Genomic DNA, 19,478 nt, shown 5'->3' with positions numbered 1-19,478 from the left:
ACAAACAATATAGGCTATCTTGCCTCACCGAAATTTCATAACATGTATTCCAAAGCAATGCTACCCAATATTTCCTCAATTCTTTCAAGTCACTTGGCCCTGTGTGTATATAAGCGTGCAGTACATGGACAGGGCAAACATATGTGTGGATGGCTTTCTCACAGTCATGATTGATTGAATAGGCATCTATTGTACGTTGAAAACGTGTTTTTTATGAGATTTTGTATACACCTCAAGCTTTTAATCTGAGAAAATGAAGGAACTTGTGTCATTATGGCATACTAGCACTGTTTTCCATCCTCTCCTTCATGACCCGGTACCTGTGGTGGCGCCCCCATGCGAGCCCTGAGGAGCCTTTATTGGGAAATGCCATGACGAAATCTGGTTGCCATCCGCCTCCGTCTCATTGGCAATGTGGTCCCCATTTCGGAGTTCTACACCACCACTCCTGCTCCAGTGCGGCAACGACAGCAGTGATGGTTCCCGTCATCCTCAGTGAAGCTACGAGGCTTTGGACATGTGCTTCTTTCATCCGTTGGCATTGAAATAATTTCCGTTCAAAAGCTATGAGCTTTGCAGTATAGGAGCATGGCTGCTACTGTCTACTGGCAAGTACCGGTGTCGCAGCTGCCAATGTTTCCTCTATAATCAGTTTCCTGCTGCTGCTAGTGCTGCTGCTACTGTTGCTGCTGCTGCTGCTGTTACTGCTGCTGGGTACTACTGCTGCTGCTGCGTTACTGCTGCCACTACTGCTGATGTTACTGCTACTGCTGTTGCTGCTGCTGATGCTACTGCTCCTACTGCTGCTGCTGTTTATTGCTGCTGCTGCTACTACTACCGAACGAGGATTCATTACACTGATATGAGTAGTATATTTCCCTCTAATTGGTTTAAATCTCAGTGCTGGGGGGAAATACCAACAAGCTGTTGGTACACATAGCCTAATAATATTTGGTGATTAGTTTGAATGGCCTTGGGCTTATGAGGTAGCTAAGCCACTGACTGACATGCTTGTCACAATCAACACCCTGAGCCGATCAGAGGAGGATGGGTTCCCCCCTTGAGCCTGGTTCCTTCCGAGGTTCCTTCCTATCTGTCAGGCGGGGGTGCGGGGATGGACCCAAACGCAGAGTGAAAAACCAAAAAGTCCAAAATGGGGAAACAAAGACTTTAATTAACTAACACAGGGAACAAAGAGCCTCGCAGGGCGAAAATTACAAACAACAAAAAACCTCAAATATTAACAAGAAAACAAAAATCCAAAAACGAGGGAAAACAGGGCAGGTAGGGCACAGGCAGGCAAACAACAGGTAAAAGGGAAACAGGCAGAAACAACCAGGTCACAGAAGAAAACAGGTAGCGTAGCAAACCAAACAAACCAAACCAAGCAAAGCAAAAGATTCCAGCGCCTGAGTCGGGGAGAGGAGACGCAGACGAGACACAGGAGGGCACGATGAACAATAAAGCCACAGAGAGGGAGGGGAACACGAGACAAGACGCAACTAATAATTAGGTAACGCGAACCAATAAAACAATTAACAGGACACAAAACCGAGGTGCCGCCATCTGGCGGCCCAACAGAGAAACAACACAGGGGGAAGACACAGAACCCTGACACTATCTGCCACAGGGAGTTTTCCTTGCCACTGTCGCCTTAGGCTTGCTCCTGTGGAGATTCAGGCCAGGGTTGTCTGTAAGCGCATTCTGACGACTGCCGTAAAATACGCTATACAAATAAATTTGATTGATTGAAGCCAAGGCTATACACATAGGCATAGCCTTCAACATTACAAATAGTATTTTCCCCATGGTTTAATTTTACTCTTGCTTCAGGGGAAAGGCCAAAAAAGCTTGGTACACGTAGCCACTGACCCACAATGTTAGAATGGCCTCGAGCTGACCGGATGAAGGGCCCTTCCGGTAGCCGAATGGCGTTTCACATAGTCATCACTTCAGCCGGAGACTAACTACTAACAACATGTCGGCGTATGGTTGTTTTGGGGATTTTTGCTGCTGCCCCCTCCCGGTCTTATCCATGCATGCTTGTATGGATGGCAATGAGTGAGGATTCATTTACACTGATGCAGGTAGTAGTATATTTCCTACGGTTTAGTTTAAATCTCGGCACTCAAGGGGAAATACCGACAAGCTGTCGGTACACATAACCTAATATTACATCTCACATAGTATGTTCCCCTGGTTAATTCATTAATAATTCAACTATTGGCCTCAGGGGAATGTCCAACATGCTGTTGGTACACATAACTACTGATCCGCATAATGCTAGACAGCATCGAGCTGACTGGACCAAGGGCTTCTTCCAGGTGGCATACACATAGTCATCACATCATTGTTGAACATGTGCTTCGCTGCTCATACTGCTGCTGCTGCTAAGGCTCCTACGCTGCTGCCATTACTGCTACCGCTGCTCCTGCTGCTGCTACTACTGGCTCTTCTGGTAGACTTATGCAACGAGTTGTTCCATCAGAACAACCTGCCTCCATCAGAACAACCTGCTAGACCCTCACCAGTCTGGCTTCCGATCTGGGCACTCAACAGAGACTGCACTCCTAGCTGTGACGGAGGCACTTGCCACTGCAAGAGCCTCACGCCTTTCCTCTGTCCTGATCCTTCTTGACCTGTCTGCAGCTTTTGACACGGTCAACCATAAAATACTCCTCTCCACCTTGGCTGGGATGTGCATCGCCGGGACTGCCCTGTCTTGGTTCGCTTCCTATCTTGCAGATAGGACCTACCAGGTCACCTGGAAGGGGTCTGCCTCTGCTTCTCATCCACTTGTTACGGGAGTGCCGCAGGGATCTGTACTGGGTCCTCTGCTGTTCTCCTTATACACCAGATCTCTTGGTTCAGTCATTAATTCACATGGTTTTTCCTATCATTGTTATGCAGATGACACACAACTCTTCTTTTCTTTCCCCCCCTCGGCCACACTGGTCAATGATAAGATCTCTTCCTGCCTGGCTGACATCTCCACCTGGATGGCCAGCCACCATCTGAAGCTCAACCTCAACAAAACTGAGCTGCTCTTCTTCCCGTACAAGACCTCCTTGCTTCGTGAACTCTCAATCACGGTTGATGGCACCACAGTGACTGCCTCTCACTCTGCCAAGAGCTTGGGGGTAGTCCTGGATGACCAACTGGACCTCAAGGAGCACATCAAGGCAACATCAAGGTCCTGCAGATTCCTCCTATACAACATCAGGAGGATTCGACCATACCTGACGACGCACTCCACCCAGCTGCTCGTCCAGGCTACGGTGACCTCTCGCCTTGATTACTGCAACTCTCTCCTTGCAAACCTGCCAGCTTGTGCCATACAGCCACTACAGATGATTCAGAATGCCGCTGCCCGGCTCATCTACAACCTCCCCAAATTCTCCCACGTCACTCCTCTGCTGCGATCACTTCACTGGCTACCGGTCGCTGCCAGGATCCGATTCAAAGCCCTGACCCTTGCCTACACTGCCGCCAACAAGACAGCCCCCATCTACTTGCAGGACTCAATTCTATGTGCCTGCTCGACCACTCCGCTCTGCAGCAGCAGGGCGTCTTGTAACCCCTCCCACCCGCCCAAAGGGATCACAGAGCTTCTCCACCCTAGCTCCCCAGTGGTGGAACGAACTCCCCGTCCCTCTCCGAACCTCCCCCTCACTATCCATCTTCCGCCGTGGCCTGAAGACTCATCTCTTCAGACTATACCTAGAATAACCACCACCATGCTGTGTATCTATATATTAAAAAAAAAAAATAAAAAAAAAAATAAAAAAACCCTTTTTCCTGTCACTTGTTACATGTTGCCCCATCCCTGCACTTCTTGGTAAATTGTATTGTCCTAATACTCTAGCTTAATCTTCTGCCTAGTTTGGCTTTGCAGATGTTAGACCAGGATAGTGTTCATTGTTCTCAGCTAGTAATAGCTGTACAAAATAAGTAACTGTACCTTACTGAACCCGTGTTCAGCAGTTGTCTACGATCATGAAAATGCACTTCTTGTACGTCGCTTTGGATAAAATCGTCTGCCAAATGAATGTAATGTAATGTAATGAGTGAGGATTCATTTACACTGATGCAGTCAGTAGTATATTTCCCCCGGTTTAGTTTAAATCTCGGCGCTCGAGGGGAAATACAGACAAGCTGTCGGTACACATAGCCTAATATCATATCACGCATAGTACATTCCTCTGGTTTATTAATTAATAATACATCTAATTATTGGCCTCAGGGGAACGTCCAACATGCTGTTGGTACACATAACCACTGATCCACGTAAAAAATAGACGGCCTCAAGCTGACTGGACGAAGGGCTTCCTCCAGGTGGTCGTAGACATAGTCATCACATCAGTCGGAGACACTTATTAATAGCATGGTGGCATATGGTTGTTTTGGGGTTTGGCTGCTGGCCTCCCGGCCTTATCCACGCGGGCTGCGTGGTTGGTGGGAGAGCCCCAGAACAGAGCCATACCGCCAAACATAACTGTATTGCCTTTATTGTCAATAAAGATCTACTTAGATGACAGTGGTCCTGACAGGATGGAGCATCGCGTAGTTCTGGCAGGCCACAAGAGTCAGCTGATGGCTCAGCTGAGTGATGTTCGCCTATCACAGTACGTTCACTTAACAGGGCGGTCTACTTAAACAGCCTCCCTCTACTCATTCGGCTGCTCCTCCTGCATGCAAGCTTCTGCACGTTGCTTTGTAAATCCCCTCCACCACCCCAGCTCCATCCCTATGGCCTTATTCATGTGGGCTGCGTGGTTGGCGGGAGAGCTCCAGAACAGAGCCATACCGCCAAACAACTGTATTGCCTTTATTGTCAATAAAGATCTACTTTGATGACAGTGGTCCTGACAGAAACGGATTGATTTCACATTTGAATGCAGGGCTATATCTTATTTAAGGTAAAAAGCAAACAAACCAGAGTCACATGAACAAGTGTAACAACACTTAATATAATAAAAATAGTTAATCTAATAACTTTGTCCTTTGTGTAATAACTTTGTCTTATTTACTGTAATAAATGCTGGTTAACCTGTTTGACCTTTACCAGTCTGGCTTTTGATCCAAACACTCAACAGAGACTGCCCTCCTGGCTGCGACGGAGGCACTTGCCACTGCCTGATCCTACTAGAACTGTCTGAAGCATTCGACACGGTTGACCACAAACTACTCATCTCCACTTCGGCTGAGATGGGAATGAGCTGCTGTTCATCCGTCACAAGACCTCCCTACTGCGGGAGCTTTAATCACTGCTGGCGGCACCACAGTGACTGCCTCTCACTCTGAAAAGAGCCCGGGGGTGGTCCTGGATGACGAGCAGGACCTCAAGGAGCACGTCAAGGCCACATCATAGTCCTGCAGATTTCTCCTGTATACCATACAGCCACTATAGATGATTCAGAATGCTGTTTATCTTCAACCTTCCTATGTTCTCTCACATCACTCCCCTGCTGAGGTCACTCCACTGGCTACCGATCGCCGCCAGGATCAGGTTCAAAGTCCTGACCCTTGCCTGCACTGCAGCCAAAAGAACAGCTCCCGTCTACCTATAGGACACGATTCAATCCTACACAGCAGCTTGACCACTCCACTCTGCGGCAGCAGGGTGACTTGCACTCCCTCGGGGTGAATGGTTCTCCCTACCACAGATCTTCTCCACACTAGCTCCCCAGTATTGGAATGAACTCCCTGTTCCTCTACGAACCACTCAGTCATTGCCCATCTTCTGCTGTAGTCTGAAAACGCATCTCTTCAGTCTGTACCTGGACTAACTATCACTACTCATTACATCACATTACATTACAGGCATTTAGCAGACGCTCTTATCCAGATCGACTTACACATAGCATTTTACATCATATCCATTTATACAGCTGGATATGTACTGAAGCAATTCAGGTTTAGTACCTTGGTACAACGGCAGTGTCCTACCCAGGAATCGAACCTGCGACCTTTCGGTTACAAGCCTAGTTCCTTACCCACTGTGCTACACTGCAACCACTCCCAGGGCACTCTCTGCAGGGCACTCCCAATCTAGAATCACTTATCACTTGTACCCTTCTACCTTATTCCTGTAGCACATTGTTACTCATTAGGCGGCTCGTGAGACTTTGTTTTGCGGCTCATATATAATATATATACTGATAACAATAAGAATATAGCTATAACTTACTTCTATATGTTCCATGTATGTCCTGTTTTAGCACATTGAGATGAAGTATCCAGCAGATGGCAGCATACTGAAGATACGTCAAAGAACGTAGGCTACTGTGGCAAGTGAGTGCCACCCCTCTCAGATAAAACACACTCACGGGAGACTGACTGTTTCCGTAACCCGCACTTCCGTGCTATTTTATTGTCAGAGACGGTTTTACAGACACTGTTTCAGACTGGGTATTACAGTTCCGTAGCCGTCTTGTCATTGGCGATTTTTTTTCCCTCCGGCTTCCGGTCTGGCTTTTAAAAACCCCAGGCTCACTGTTGAAAGCAATCAGAGGCAATCAGCGCAATAAAACAATTAACAATTATCGGCGCTGATTACCTCCAGCTGACAGTTGTGACGAAGGATCCGAGAGCCGCTCCTCTCACACTCTCTCTCTCTCTGCAGCCGACGCTCAAACCACGCCCACCCCACCACATACCCCCACCGCCCGACTTAGGCCGGGGAGCCATCCGGCCGATGACCAACCCCCCCCCCTCTCCCCCCCCTCCTCCTCCTGGGGGCGAGAGAGGAAGTCCGCCACGACCATCCGTGCACCCGGTCTATGAATCACCTTGAAGTTAAAAGGCTGCAAAGCCAGATACCACCGAGTGATCCGGGCGTTGGTATCCTTCATGCGGTGGAGCCATTGGAGGGGGGCATGGTCCGAACAGAGGGTGAATGGGCGACCCAGAAGGTAATAACGGAGGGCTCCGACCGCCCACCGAATGGCGAGGCACTCTTTCTCCACCGTGCTGTACTTCGCCTCCCGTTGTGACAGTTTCCGGCTAATGTACAGCACGGGGCGGTCGACTCCCTCCACCTGCTGGGTCAAAACAGCCCCCAGCCCTCTGTCCGACGCGTCGGTCTGCAAAACAAAGGGGAGAGAGAAGTTAGGTGTGAACAAGAGCGGCTCCCCACAGAGAGCTTCTTTTACCCTCTCAAACGCCCGCTGGCACGGTTCCGTCCACTGGACCGGATCTGAGGCACCTTTTCGGGTTAAGTCAGTTAGGGGGCTGGTTAGCTCCGAAAATACCGGGATGAACCTCCTGTAATAGCCGGCCAGCCCCAAGAACCTCCTTACCTCTTTTTTTGACTTGGGTCGGGGACAGGCTGCAATCGCAGCGGTTTTGTCCACTAGAGGCCGCACCTGTCCACTTCCCAAGTGGTACCCCAAATACCGTACCTCCGCTCGGCCAATAGCACACTTCTTTGGGTTAGCCGTGAGCCCTGCCTGCCTTAAGGATTCGAGCACTGCCCCCAAATGCTGCAGATGCTGCTCCCAACTGCTGCTATGGATAATTACATCATCCAGATAGGCAGCAGCATAACCAGCATGTGGACGCAATACCCGATCCATCAGGCGCTGGAATGTGGCAGGGGCTCCGAATAACCCAAACGGAAGTGTCCTGAATTGGTACAAACCATCCGGAGCGGAGAAAGCCGTTTTCTCCTTAGATTTGGCAGACAAGGGAATCTGCCAGTAACCCTTGGTTAAATCCAGCGTCGAAAAAAATCGAGCCGTGCCAAGCCGATCCAAGAGCTCGTCGACCCGAGGCATTGGATAAGCATCAAACCGTGACACTTCATTTACCTTTCTATAATCCACACAGAAGCGAATAGACCCATCAGGCTTACCGACCAGCACAATGGGGCTACTCCAGGGACTGTGGGATTCCTCTATTACCCCCAGCTCTAGCATTGCCTTTATCTCTGCTTGAACCAATTTCTTTTTGTGTTCCGGCAATCTATAGGGGCGGGTCCGCACCGTCACCCCCCGGGGAAGTCTCAATGTGGTGGTGTATGAGGTGCGTGCGTCCTGGTATGGGGGAAAACACATCAGCAAAACGCTTTTGCAACAAGGCAAGGTCTGCTCTCTGATTCGGTGAGAGATGGTCATCTGAAAGGGTTGAGATCTGATTGGATGAATTTGGTACCTCCGGCCCCAGCTCATCTCTCTCCTTATCCACCGTAACCAGAGAGACAGCCACCACCTCCTTCCACGCTTTCAGGAGATTGAGGTGATAAATCTGTTTTGCCCCCTCTCTATCAGTACGCTCTACCTCATAGTCAACCTCCCCCACTCGCCGTGTGACCGCAAAGGGCCCTTGCCACTTGGCGAGTAATTTAGAACTAGAGGTAGGGAGTAACACAAGAACTTTATCTCCCGGTGAAAATTGCCGTAGTTTAGCTCCTCTGTTGTAGTGCTGTTGTTGGCGTGTCTGCGCCTCGAGCAAATTCTCCCGTGACAACTTACCCAGTGTATGGAGTTTTGCTCGCAGGTCCAGCACGTATTGCAATTCATTTTTACTAGGACTCGGACCCTCCTCCCAGTTTTCTTTAACTAGGTCCAATATCCCCCGGGGTTTCCTACCGAACAGTAGTTCAAAGGGAGAAAATCCCGTGGAGGCCTGGGGAACCTCCCGCACTGCAAACACCAGAGGAGATAACCACTTATCCCAATTACGGCTATCCTCATGAACGAACTTCCGGATCATCGACTTCAACGTTCTATTAAAACGCTCAACCAGCCCATCCGTTTGGGGATGGTACACGCTGGTTCTAATAGAATGAATGCCCAATAACCCGTACAGTTCGCGTAGTGTGCGTGACATAAACTGTGTGCCCTGGTCAGTCAGAATCTCTTTCGGGATTCCGACTCGGGAGATTATTTGAAACAATGCCTGCGCAACACTTTTTGCCGAAATGCTGCGCAAAGGAACTGCTTCGGGATACCTTGTCGCATAATCCACCAGAACTAACACAAAACGGTATCCCTGCGTGCTCCGATCAAACGGCCCGATGAGGTCCATCCCCACTCTCTCAAAAGGGACCTCCATTAGAGGAAGGGGGCGCAACGGCGCTTTTGGTATAGCCGGGGAATTTACTAGTTGGCATTCAGGGCACGACGCACACCACCGACGCACGTCGGCCCAAATGCCCGGCCAATAGAAACGGGCCATTATCCGGTTCAGTGTTTTTTCATACCCTAAATGACCAGCCATGGGGTTAAAATGAGCCGTCTGAAAAACCATTTCCCGAGAGCTTTTAGGCACCAGCAATTGGGTGATTTCCTCATTAGTCTGAGTGTCACGACACACTCGGTATAATCTATCCCGAATTATTACAAAATACGGGTGAGTGAGTGTTGCATCAGGGCGCACCTGTTGACCATCAATAGACATCACGCGGTCAAAGGCAAAGCGTAGGGTGTCATTACGAGACTGCTTGAGTGGGAAATCCTCCATGGGGCGAAACACCGGTACCTGCGGAGTCTCCCCCGGAGGCTCCACTGATGCCGGCTCCCCCTCTGCTGCGTCGGACGACCCCGCGTCACCGCTGACAGCAGCACACACATCACACAGCCCTACCTGTCGTGAACCGCACCCCCCCTACCTTACCAGCTGCCTGGCGGAACCCCGGCAATCAGTGCCTAAAATCAGAGGGTGCGAGAGGCGGGAGCTAACCGCAGCCTTTATTTTATGTTTTTTCCCTTGACACCGAATTTCCACTGAGACGATAGGGTAGCGTGTAAATCCCCATGCACACACCTTATAGATACCATTGATGCTTCTAACAACGCCTCGGGTCGAACCAGGCTTTGTCGAATCATGGTCTGCATAGCCCCTGAGTCCAACAGCGCCTGGTGTTCACTCCCTTGAATCCTTACCGGAATACAGTACGCTCCGTCTGGGTCGGGAGCGGAGGTGGGCGGGCCGACAACACGAACCACCTGCCCCACCTCCATGAGCGGGCACTCGCGGCGCAGGTGACCCGGTTGTCCGCACCGCCAACACCCCGGTCCGGGCGTCTGAGGAGCTCTCTGCGGGTCGCACCCCGCCGCCACTGAGCCTGGGGCTGGGGAAACAGGAACAAAAGGGTTGTTACGGGAAAATGAGGGGGTTTGGGCACGAGGAAGGGAGGAAGAAAGGGGGGAAGGATGGGAACGAGGAAGGGCTCTCCTGCGCAGAGCCGGGTCTGCCCGTCCTTGCTGCTGCTGCTGCTGCTGTAACTGGCCACGGGGGTAGAGCGCCAGGTGGTCCTCCGCCAGGCTGACGGCGGCCGCCAACCCGGTCGGGCGATGGCACCTCACCCAATTCGCCGTCTCCCCTGGGAGGCCATCAATAAAACGTTCTAGGGTCACCAGCTCCACCACTCCGTCGGCTGACCGGAGTTCCGGTCGGAGCCACCGACGCGCCATGTCCAGCAGTCTCTGGGCGTAGGCGAACGGTCGGTCCGCTCCTGCCAGGGCCGTCTCCCTGAACCGTCGCCGGTGCTCTTCAGGGCTGTATCCCAGGCGGTCCAGGACCGCCTTCTTTAGGTTGGCGTAAACCGCCCGCGCTGGGGGGGGTAGGCTGTGTGCCGCTTGTTGTGCCTCCCCAGTTAAGAGGGGCAGGAGGCGGACGACCCACTCTTCCTCCGGCCATTTACTCGCCCTCGCTGCCACCTCAAACCCCTCGAGGAAAGCCTCCGCGTCGTCCTCTTGGGTCATTTTGGGCAGATGGAGAGCTACGGGGGGTCCGGTCTGTCGCTCTCGGGAGCTGGTTTCTCCCGCAGCCGCCAGCTGCAGTAGAGCCTGGGTTTGGAGGGAGGTCTGTGCCCGCAGAGCCTCCAGTTGTTCGGCGTGCATCGCCGCCTGCCTCTCCTGCATCGCCGCCATCCCCTCCAGCATCCTCGCCAGCGCTACCACCGGTTGTGCCGTTTCCCCTGGCTCCTGGCTGTGGTCCATGTTTGTCTCCTCGGTGTAATGTGTTTTACTATGCTGCTGCGTCCCCCGCACGGGCCACCACTGTGGCAAGTGAGTGCCACCCCTCTCAGATAAAACACACTCACGGGAGACTGACTGTTTCCGTAACCCGCACTTCCGTGCTATTTTATTGTCAGAGACGGTTTTACAGACACTGTTTCAGACTGGGTATTACAGTTCCGTAGCCGTCTTGTCATTGGCGATTTTTTTTCCCTCCGGCTTCCGGTCTGGCTTTTAAAAACCCCAGGCTCACTGTTGAAAGCAATCAGAGGCAATCAGCGCAATAAAACAATTAACAATTATCGGCGCTGATTACCTCCAGCTGACAGTTGTGACGAAGGATCCGAGAGCCGCTCCTCTCACACTCTCTCTCTCTCTGCAGCCGACGCTCAAACCACGCCCACCCCACCACAGCTACGTAACAGCGAGGGATCATGGGTAGTCGTATAGCCTATGTGTGTTGCTTTGCATTTGCGAATGGTTTTGCAAGTTTAGCACGTAAGCCTAAATTCGATATTCCAAAATGCCGTTTGATATAAGGTTATATCAAATATTGTCTCGGCCTCTGCCCACTCAAAATGGACAGATTTATGATTAGAAAAAAGCAGAACGAGAAAAGTGATTCTTCATTAGCTGACGGTGACGGAGTTAGAAACAGGCCCGAGGAGAAAGAGCAATGTGAGGAAAGAACCGGGGAAAATGTAGATCAGTTTGGCCGAGAAGCCCAAGACACCGATGCTGCACCAGCAAAGAAAAAGGTGCGGTCAATTCAGGACGAACACCGAAAATGTCAGGATATATGGACTGATGAGTTTTTCTTTGTGCAATACGAATCCACTCCATTCTGCCTAATTTGCCAGAAAACTAGTGCCAAGTGCGGTTTAACCTTGAACGCCACTTTAGTGCTTTTCACACCAAGTACAACATGTTGTACCTGCCAGGTAGCAATCTGAGGACTAATAAAAGTAAACAGTTGACACAGACTCTGACTGAGCAGCAACAAATGATGGCTAGATCAGTCTCTGTTACCGAGAAATCGACCGAGGCCACTTAGGAGATCGCATGGATTTTAGCTAGGCATAAAAAGGCTTTCACGGATGCTGAAATTGTTAAACAATGCTTTTTGACCTCAGCTGAGATAATGTACCGTGCATAATAATAATAATAATAATAATAATGATAATAATAATAATAATAATAATAATAATAATAAAGAAAATACATGCACTGCAGCTTTCAGATTCGACATTAATGAGGAGGATCGAGTTTATTGGGAAAGATATCCAGGAACAGCGAATTGCAGATCTTGCAGCGACACCATGTTACAGCATTGCACTTGATGAGAGCGTGGATATAAGCGACATGGCGCAATTGTGTGTGTGGGTTCGCTTGATTAACTTTTTTGCAGAGAAACAAATCAACTGGTCGAAACTTATGTCGGTGTGCACCGACGGAGCTCCAAGCATGAGAGGGAAGGAGAGAAGGGACTTATCGGACTGATGGAAGACAGCATTCCCAAGTTTGTCTTTTTTCATTGTATAATTCATCAGGAAGCACTGGTGTCAAAACTTAAAAACTAAGAGCTAAGGAATGTGATGCAGCTTGTTGTGCGAGTCATCAACTTTATCGAGGCCAGGGCATTTAATCACCCGGAATTCCGTGCACTTCTGGAGGAATACGAGGCAGAGTACGGGGATCTGGTGATGCACAACTAACTGAGATGGCTATCGCGTGGCCGGGTGCTTGAACGATTCTGTACTCAACTTCTTCACATCCCTGATTTTCTTGCAAGCAAGGGGAGGGCTGAGCCAAAGCTTGAGGACCCACACTGGATATTACAGCTGACACTCCTCACTGACATCACATCCCAGCTGAATTCCCTTAACCTCCAAGTCCAAGGAAAAGGGAAGCACCCGGGTAACATGCTAAGAGCAGTCACTGCTTTCCAGCACAAGATCACCACTCTCTTCATACCTGACAGAGAATTTCTTCACTTTCCCAATGTAAGAGACTGCACAACTGATAACCCTGATCTACTGCAACATTTTGACTATGATGAATTTGTAGGCATATGGGAGGAAATAAGAAATGAATTTGAAAGGAGATTTCAAGATGTTGTGGGGTATAGGGAGCTTTTCAAATTCATTGAGAACCCTTTTAATGTGCCATTGTCAAGCCTTACACCTGCTCTGAAAATCCTTTGTCCAGACCTTGCTGTAATACAGAGTGAGATACTTGAGCTGCAGGTCAACGATGTAGTGAAAACTGAGCTCACATCAGGCGTTGCTCATTTCTGGAGCATGGTCCCAGCCTCAGATTATCCGCATTTAAAGCTCTGTGTGCAGAAGGTAATGAGCTTTTTTGTGAGCACTTACTCAAGTGACAACATACTCAAGGCAACATTTTCTATAATGAGCATTGTCAAAAGAAAAGATAGAAGTAGACTTACAGATGTGCATCGTGATTGTTTGACTAGGATTGCAACCACTAACTACAAGTTTTGCATGGAGAAAGTCAAGGGACAGTTAAAACACATGAGAGCCTCAACATATTGATACAAATATAACAGAGAAAAATACATTTTTCATCTCTATTAGTAGGCCAATATATACATTTTTGTGAATTTTTTTAAAATTTCATGTTGATAATGCTTATGTATAATTGCATATGTACATACATACATAAGACAAGTTCCACTCCCAGCCTTACACACTCACACACAAGTATTATATCTTTTAATAATGCAATGCAATTATGAATTGAGAATAAAAAGAGATGTAAGGATGGAAAGCATGGTACTGTATTTTTTAAACATACACAAAGATGATAAATATCTTGAGTGATGATTAAAAAAAAAACATCTGAGTTATATCTGCAATCTCTGTGGCTCTTTGAGTAATGGTCTTACTCATAAGTGGTTCTCCTAAGAAAATTAGTGAGTACCACTGAACCACGGCATCAACTGGAATTACACTGCATCGCCATCTAGTGGCTGTATGAGAACACCACAACTGATTATTGCCACTAACTTTTACTGCGGGTAGACACTAGATATTTGAAAACGTGGTGTCTTTTAAAAATTCCACACATTGCACCTATTTTATGTGTGTCCTTGCCCTATAATCCATCCATTCATTTTATTCGCGCACACTATTGCGAATATAACAAGCTAATTATTGCATTGCATTTAATTATTATTGTAACAATGATGATAATAATGATAATAAAAGCCTGATATATTAAGTCATGTTTTTCTTTTAAAACCCCTTATCAATATGTTTGGAAAACCTTGTGGAGTAATATAAACTACACAAAAATAATAAGTTGGGGCACTTGAAAGAATTAGAATACTTATCTAAGAAATACTCCTGTAAATGATGTTGTCCTTTAGATGATAGGAGCTAGAGCCAGAACATTGATCTTTGAATCAGACTATTCCACACAGCATGCCTGCTTACAGTGGTATAATATCCAGACTATTACTTGGGACTGGAACCACAGAAGAGTGACTAAACTAAACAATGTAACACTGCATCTAAACAGCAGCTCACATGTTGTACAAGATGTACACACATACCCCGCCGGCCAATAGTTAATGCTTGGCTTTACCAGCAGAATAAAATACCATTTTATTCACAATCCTTTCCGAAACACCACAATCCTGCAGCACACACAGGTGTGTGATGAAGGAGTAAAACTCACCAAAAGGTCAGTGTGTGAAAAAGAGTGGGGTAAATATGGATTTCATTAGAGTTCATAGCAGGTAGTGAATAACAGAGATGGATGAAGACTGCAAAGTGTGACAGACCATCTTTTACCATGTCAATCAGACACTCAGCATTCAGTCATCAGCTGTGACCTGATACTACAGACTCCACTGAAACTTTACATTCTGCTCAGGAACCACAAACCTGGCAACCCTCAAAAGGTTTTATCCTGCTTTTATTTGCTTGTTGTGATAGAGGAGTAAGGTATATATGGGCAAAGAAAGAATGCTGGTGGATAGAGGAGTAAGCTGAGAGAGAAAGAGCTTTTTAATATTTCACTGAATAGAACCATAATCACAAATTTAGTTAATTTAGTTAAGATCACACAGTACACAGCACTACTCACCCCAGTCTCCGTAGTTTACAGTTTGAACTCCTCAGTCCAGCACAGAGCAGTTCCACTCCTGAATCTACCAGGTTATTGTAGCTGAGGTCCAGATCTCTCAGGGGTGAGTTTGATGACTGGAGAGCTGAGGCCACAATATTACAGCACGTCTGTGTGAGGTCACAGTTGTTCAGTCTGCAAATAAGAGTTAATATATTATAGTATTATTATATTAGGTATACATGAAGCATGTATCTAATATGGGAAATGTGCCAATGATAGTGTTCAGTAATGAGGAGTGAAATTGAGGAGTGCTACACTCTCCAACTGCAGTATTTTGGACCTGAAAATTAAACATCCTGCTGGACTGAACTCTGACTGTTCTACAGATGTAATTCTGACCCAAATGTTCCCTTTTCTTATACTGTAAGTTCTCTGAATTGGGGCAAAGGTCTCATCTACCTTTTCTATAATCTGTTCTCTGGGCTTAACCCTCCCATCCCATCCCAGAAGTGCAGCTGCCATCTTTCAAAGTGGACAGTGAGTTAACTTGCAAAGCTGTTGAATGCTTGGCACAGCTACCACCAAAAGGAAAGATGCAAAATAATAATGCGCATCTTCCAGAGAGGACAGTGAGTTTGTTTCTTTAGTTTTTTTTGGTTATCTGTGACAAACTACCCACAGCACTGCAATCTAAAATACAGTTAATAGTATATTCACTTTAGAAGCAGAAAGACAAGGAAGTGATCGGTTCACATATAACCAGCTGTGTGTCCGGTCTTCTGGTATTACATATGACAGGTAGAGAAACAAGGTATTCCATAGGTCTGTGGGAACACCTGTTAATGATACCTTTGAGTTTATTTTGTTGCGATTGTGATATATTTAATGGCAGTGCCCAATTCAGCCTGCTGTAGGAAACTTCAGAATCCCTGTACAGGTGAAGCTTTAGCCTGAGACAAGCCTCAGAATTAACTCAAGAACAGGCGCTGGGGCTAGAGGCCAATTTAACAGTTCCCTGAGATTACCTCACTCTGGCACCCATTAGCTATATCCTACGATTCCTCTACCTTCCTATTTGCACTCTATCTACAGGCACTATGCTGGAGATTCTGAGTCAGCCTATAAGAGAATAAAGCAGAGACCAGGGTGGTACTACTAAGATGGTACATTTACTGCCTGCCCTAGTCACCCAACATAGAAACACAAACATTTAATTCATAACCAAACATATCCCTCCCAAACCAAACTTAACATAATTTTAATCATGACATTGAAAAGTGTTGTAGTCTGTATTCCCGGCCACTTGTCTCCCCAGTACTGTCTCTGTGTCTGTGTTCCCTGAGCTGCTTCACTCCCCTGTACTTGTGTGATTTCACTATTCGGGTGGTTCCGGGTTTTCATGGTTTCCCCCCTTCTTTCCAGTCTCGCTTTACTTACTTCCTGCTTATTTCTAGTTTTACTAATTTCTACTAATCCCTACTAATTTATAGATTGTAAAGTACTAACCTCACTAATATACTAACATGTGAATATTACTAATGGACTAACACACACTAGTTTTGGGTTTTTGATAGTTTAGATCACTATACTAATACATTAACCAGTCTCCCCTTTTCCATGCTGCGCTGTAGCTCCGCCCCTTTTCTTTCTAGCCTGCTCTAACGCTGAGTTCTGCAATTGCATGCACCTGTCTCTTGCTCTAACTGCACATCTCTCTCTCTGCACGTGTTTTACCTGCTTCACCCAGGCCGTCTATTATCATTGTTGTCTATGTGATTCCAATCCGCGTTTTGTCAGTCCCCTGTCATTGAATTAGTTTTCCTAATGTTCTTCACCTGGATGTTGTTTGTTACTCCTCCCTCACTCACTTAACCCCTCCTTGATTGTTACCTTCCCCAGTGTATAAATGTCAGTCTTTTCCACCAGCTCAGAGTCAGAGCGTTGATCGAATTCATTGTGCCGATTGTTAGTAAGCCTTTGTCTATCGAGATTCCTGCGACACCCCTTTGCCCGACTTCAAGTTTGCCTGCCCCTTTTGGTTTTGTTTGCTTCTGGTTTGACCTTCGCTTTGCCTTGACTTCTCTTTTGCCTGTCCCTTTGTACCTTCGCCGTTCTGATCTCCTGGTTTTTGATTTTTTGCCTGTCTTTTCACTATTCTTTTGGAAACTCGATTCGGCACCGTCCTCTCTCTGATTACCTGGCTTCGAACTTCGGACTGATTAAAGACAACGTTTTTTGGATTTCCCTGGTCTGCGTGTGGGTCCTTACTCAGAACATATCAGAAAAGAAGTGTTATCCTATCAAGCGGCTTAAAAGTCAAATATAAAAAGGGGTATAGATAAGTCTCTCCTTTGTTCTCTTCTAATCGGTAATTAATCATGCATAGACCAGGAAGAGAAGGGGAACCCCCCTCTTTCAAACGCATGGCAGGGATTCAAACAACATTTGTTCTTATAATTAAAACTTACAATTAAAAGTAAGGAATGTTTTTTCTTCACAAACAGTTTGGCAATTACAGCAATAACTTGAATTAATTCACCAAACTGAGTTTGTGAAGAAAAGGTATGAAGTGCATTTACAAGTCCAAGTCCAAGTTAAGGACAAATGTTGATTGAATACAGGCTATAAAGTGTTGTCTTGTTAAGCAGACATGAGCCTTTGGTCTTGTGTCTCAGCTTTGTCTTTCTTCTCAGCTGTCCGTCTTTGGCTTTGATCAGTTTTAATGTGGGAGAGACGAGCTGTGGTTTGGTTTTGTCTTTCATGATTATCTTTCACTTCATTTCCAGGACTGTCTAATATCGTTTTTGATCATGTAGTTGAGCTTGTGTTATTAAATTAGATGTTTAATTGGGCCCTATTTTCTCAGTCAAGGCACAACTGTCAAACACTAGCAGCAATGCAAGGCGCTGGTGAATTTGGGTATTTCAGTCATTTCTTGACTCCAGGCACTAGTGAAACTGTGACACAGTTATAAAAGCGGTTTGGTTTCATTATTGCCAATCAGATCACCCCATTTATTTCCCTTTAGGAAACACAGCCAAATGCTAATGTTACCATGGCTGAAGAGCAAGCGTGTTGTGATCATCTCTACTGAAGGGAGGAGAGTTTTCTCTAGCATAACTAGAAGTCTGTACAACACGAAATTCCTTGGCCTTGCAGGAGGGCCCTTGGTCTTTCTGCAGAAATAAATCATATTTCTTACATGGATATACCTCGCTGTGCTGGTTATTCTAAGGGGAGAATTTCTCTGCCCAACATTATGAACAATTACAACCATTATGAGGACCTCTACAAACCAATGAAGATGAAACTGAATAGTTTAGATTCATTATTTTGTTAATATTTAAACAAAAACAGTGTATTTTCTGTTCATGTGCCAGCGCTAAGAGGTATAATACAATGTTCTGTTCCCAAGAACAGTTCCACAGGGAGAATATTCCCAGACTGGCTAGGAGCAGGAGGCAGCTGGCAGAGACAGCCTCCAGTCTGCCTCTCCATCCTGCTGCTGCCACTACTGTTTCAGCTAGGCAGGCATCGCGCTTGTGCACCAGAGGACAGGAAAGAAGACATTTTGTCTGGATTTAGCCTACTATAGCTTTTTTGTTTCTTTGCTGTCAATTGTTGTTTCATACCACTATTTAAAATAAACAAAAATATTATTTACTTCAACTAAGTGTCATTCATTTCAGACATGCACTTGATAAGAAGAATGTACACTCACTAGTGAAACGGCTCCACAGGCAACCGAATGTACACTCACAGTGAAACTGCTCTCTCGTGCACTCTGTGCTCTGTAATATCTGTAGTGATTGTCACATACGACTCTGCTTCTCTCTGTATGAAAGTCCTGTAATGTGTCCTCTGTGAGGGTCTATGTCACATCCATGGTGTATGGCTATGTAGTGTAGAACACAGCACACCACAAAGAATGCACTTTCTGAGGGCTGTACAGTAATGTACCACCCAATCCATCCAAAATTCTAAAATGCATTTTCAACATTCCATAGGTCCACTCAATCATTGACCCAGCCCAGCCAAACACATGATTAAAAGCAAGTTTCCAGTGCGTTCTGGGCTCATTGTAAACACTATCTGAGGGGTGTAAAGCCGGTCTCCCTCCTACCTCATTCAAGTAGCTTACACAATTAACTCCACTGCCTAAATAGCCAGCATTGGACTGCATAACTGAATACAGCTTTCCTTTGAAATAGTTCAACTGAAATAAACAAAATATTTCTTGTATCTGTGTTATGTGTTTATGGACTCACATGTGTGGCACAGCTATAATGCCAAAATAGCATGAGTTAAAACCTGGTATGGGTTGATTTGACTGCAAATGCATTATTCAACACCAAACTAACACAGTGCTGAATGTTTCTATTGACACATCCCCGACTGCACCAACAAACCCATGTTGAC

At 46.7% G+C, this 19,478-nt stretch overlaps 1 protein-coding gene across 1 annotated transcript in view; it reads right to left on the bottom strand.

Moving 5' to 3' along the window:
• Positions 1–15,256, bottom strand: part of LOC135247176 (stonustoxin subunit beta-like) — a 42,437-nt gene extending 27,181 nt beyond the window's left edge. The window contains exon 1 of the mRNA XM_064320462.1: positions 15,078–15,256. The gene's annotated coding sequence lies outside the window, so the exon portion shown is untranslated. The remainder of the gene's footprint in view (positions 1–15,077) is intronic.
• Between the last annotated feature and the right edge of the window lie 4,222 nt (positions 15,257–19,478).

Source organism: Anguilla rostrata, unplaced genomic scaffold (genome assembly GCF_018555375.3).
Source record: "Anguilla rostrata isolate EN2019 unplaced genomic scaffold, ASM1855537v3 scaf1120, whole genome shotgun sequence".
NCBI classification, from domain to species: domain Eukaryota; kingdom Metazoa; phylum Chordata; class Actinopteri; order Anguilliformes; family Anguillidae; genus Anguilla; species Anguilla rostrata.
This window is presented reverse-complemented; position numbering and strand designations above follow the sequence as displayed.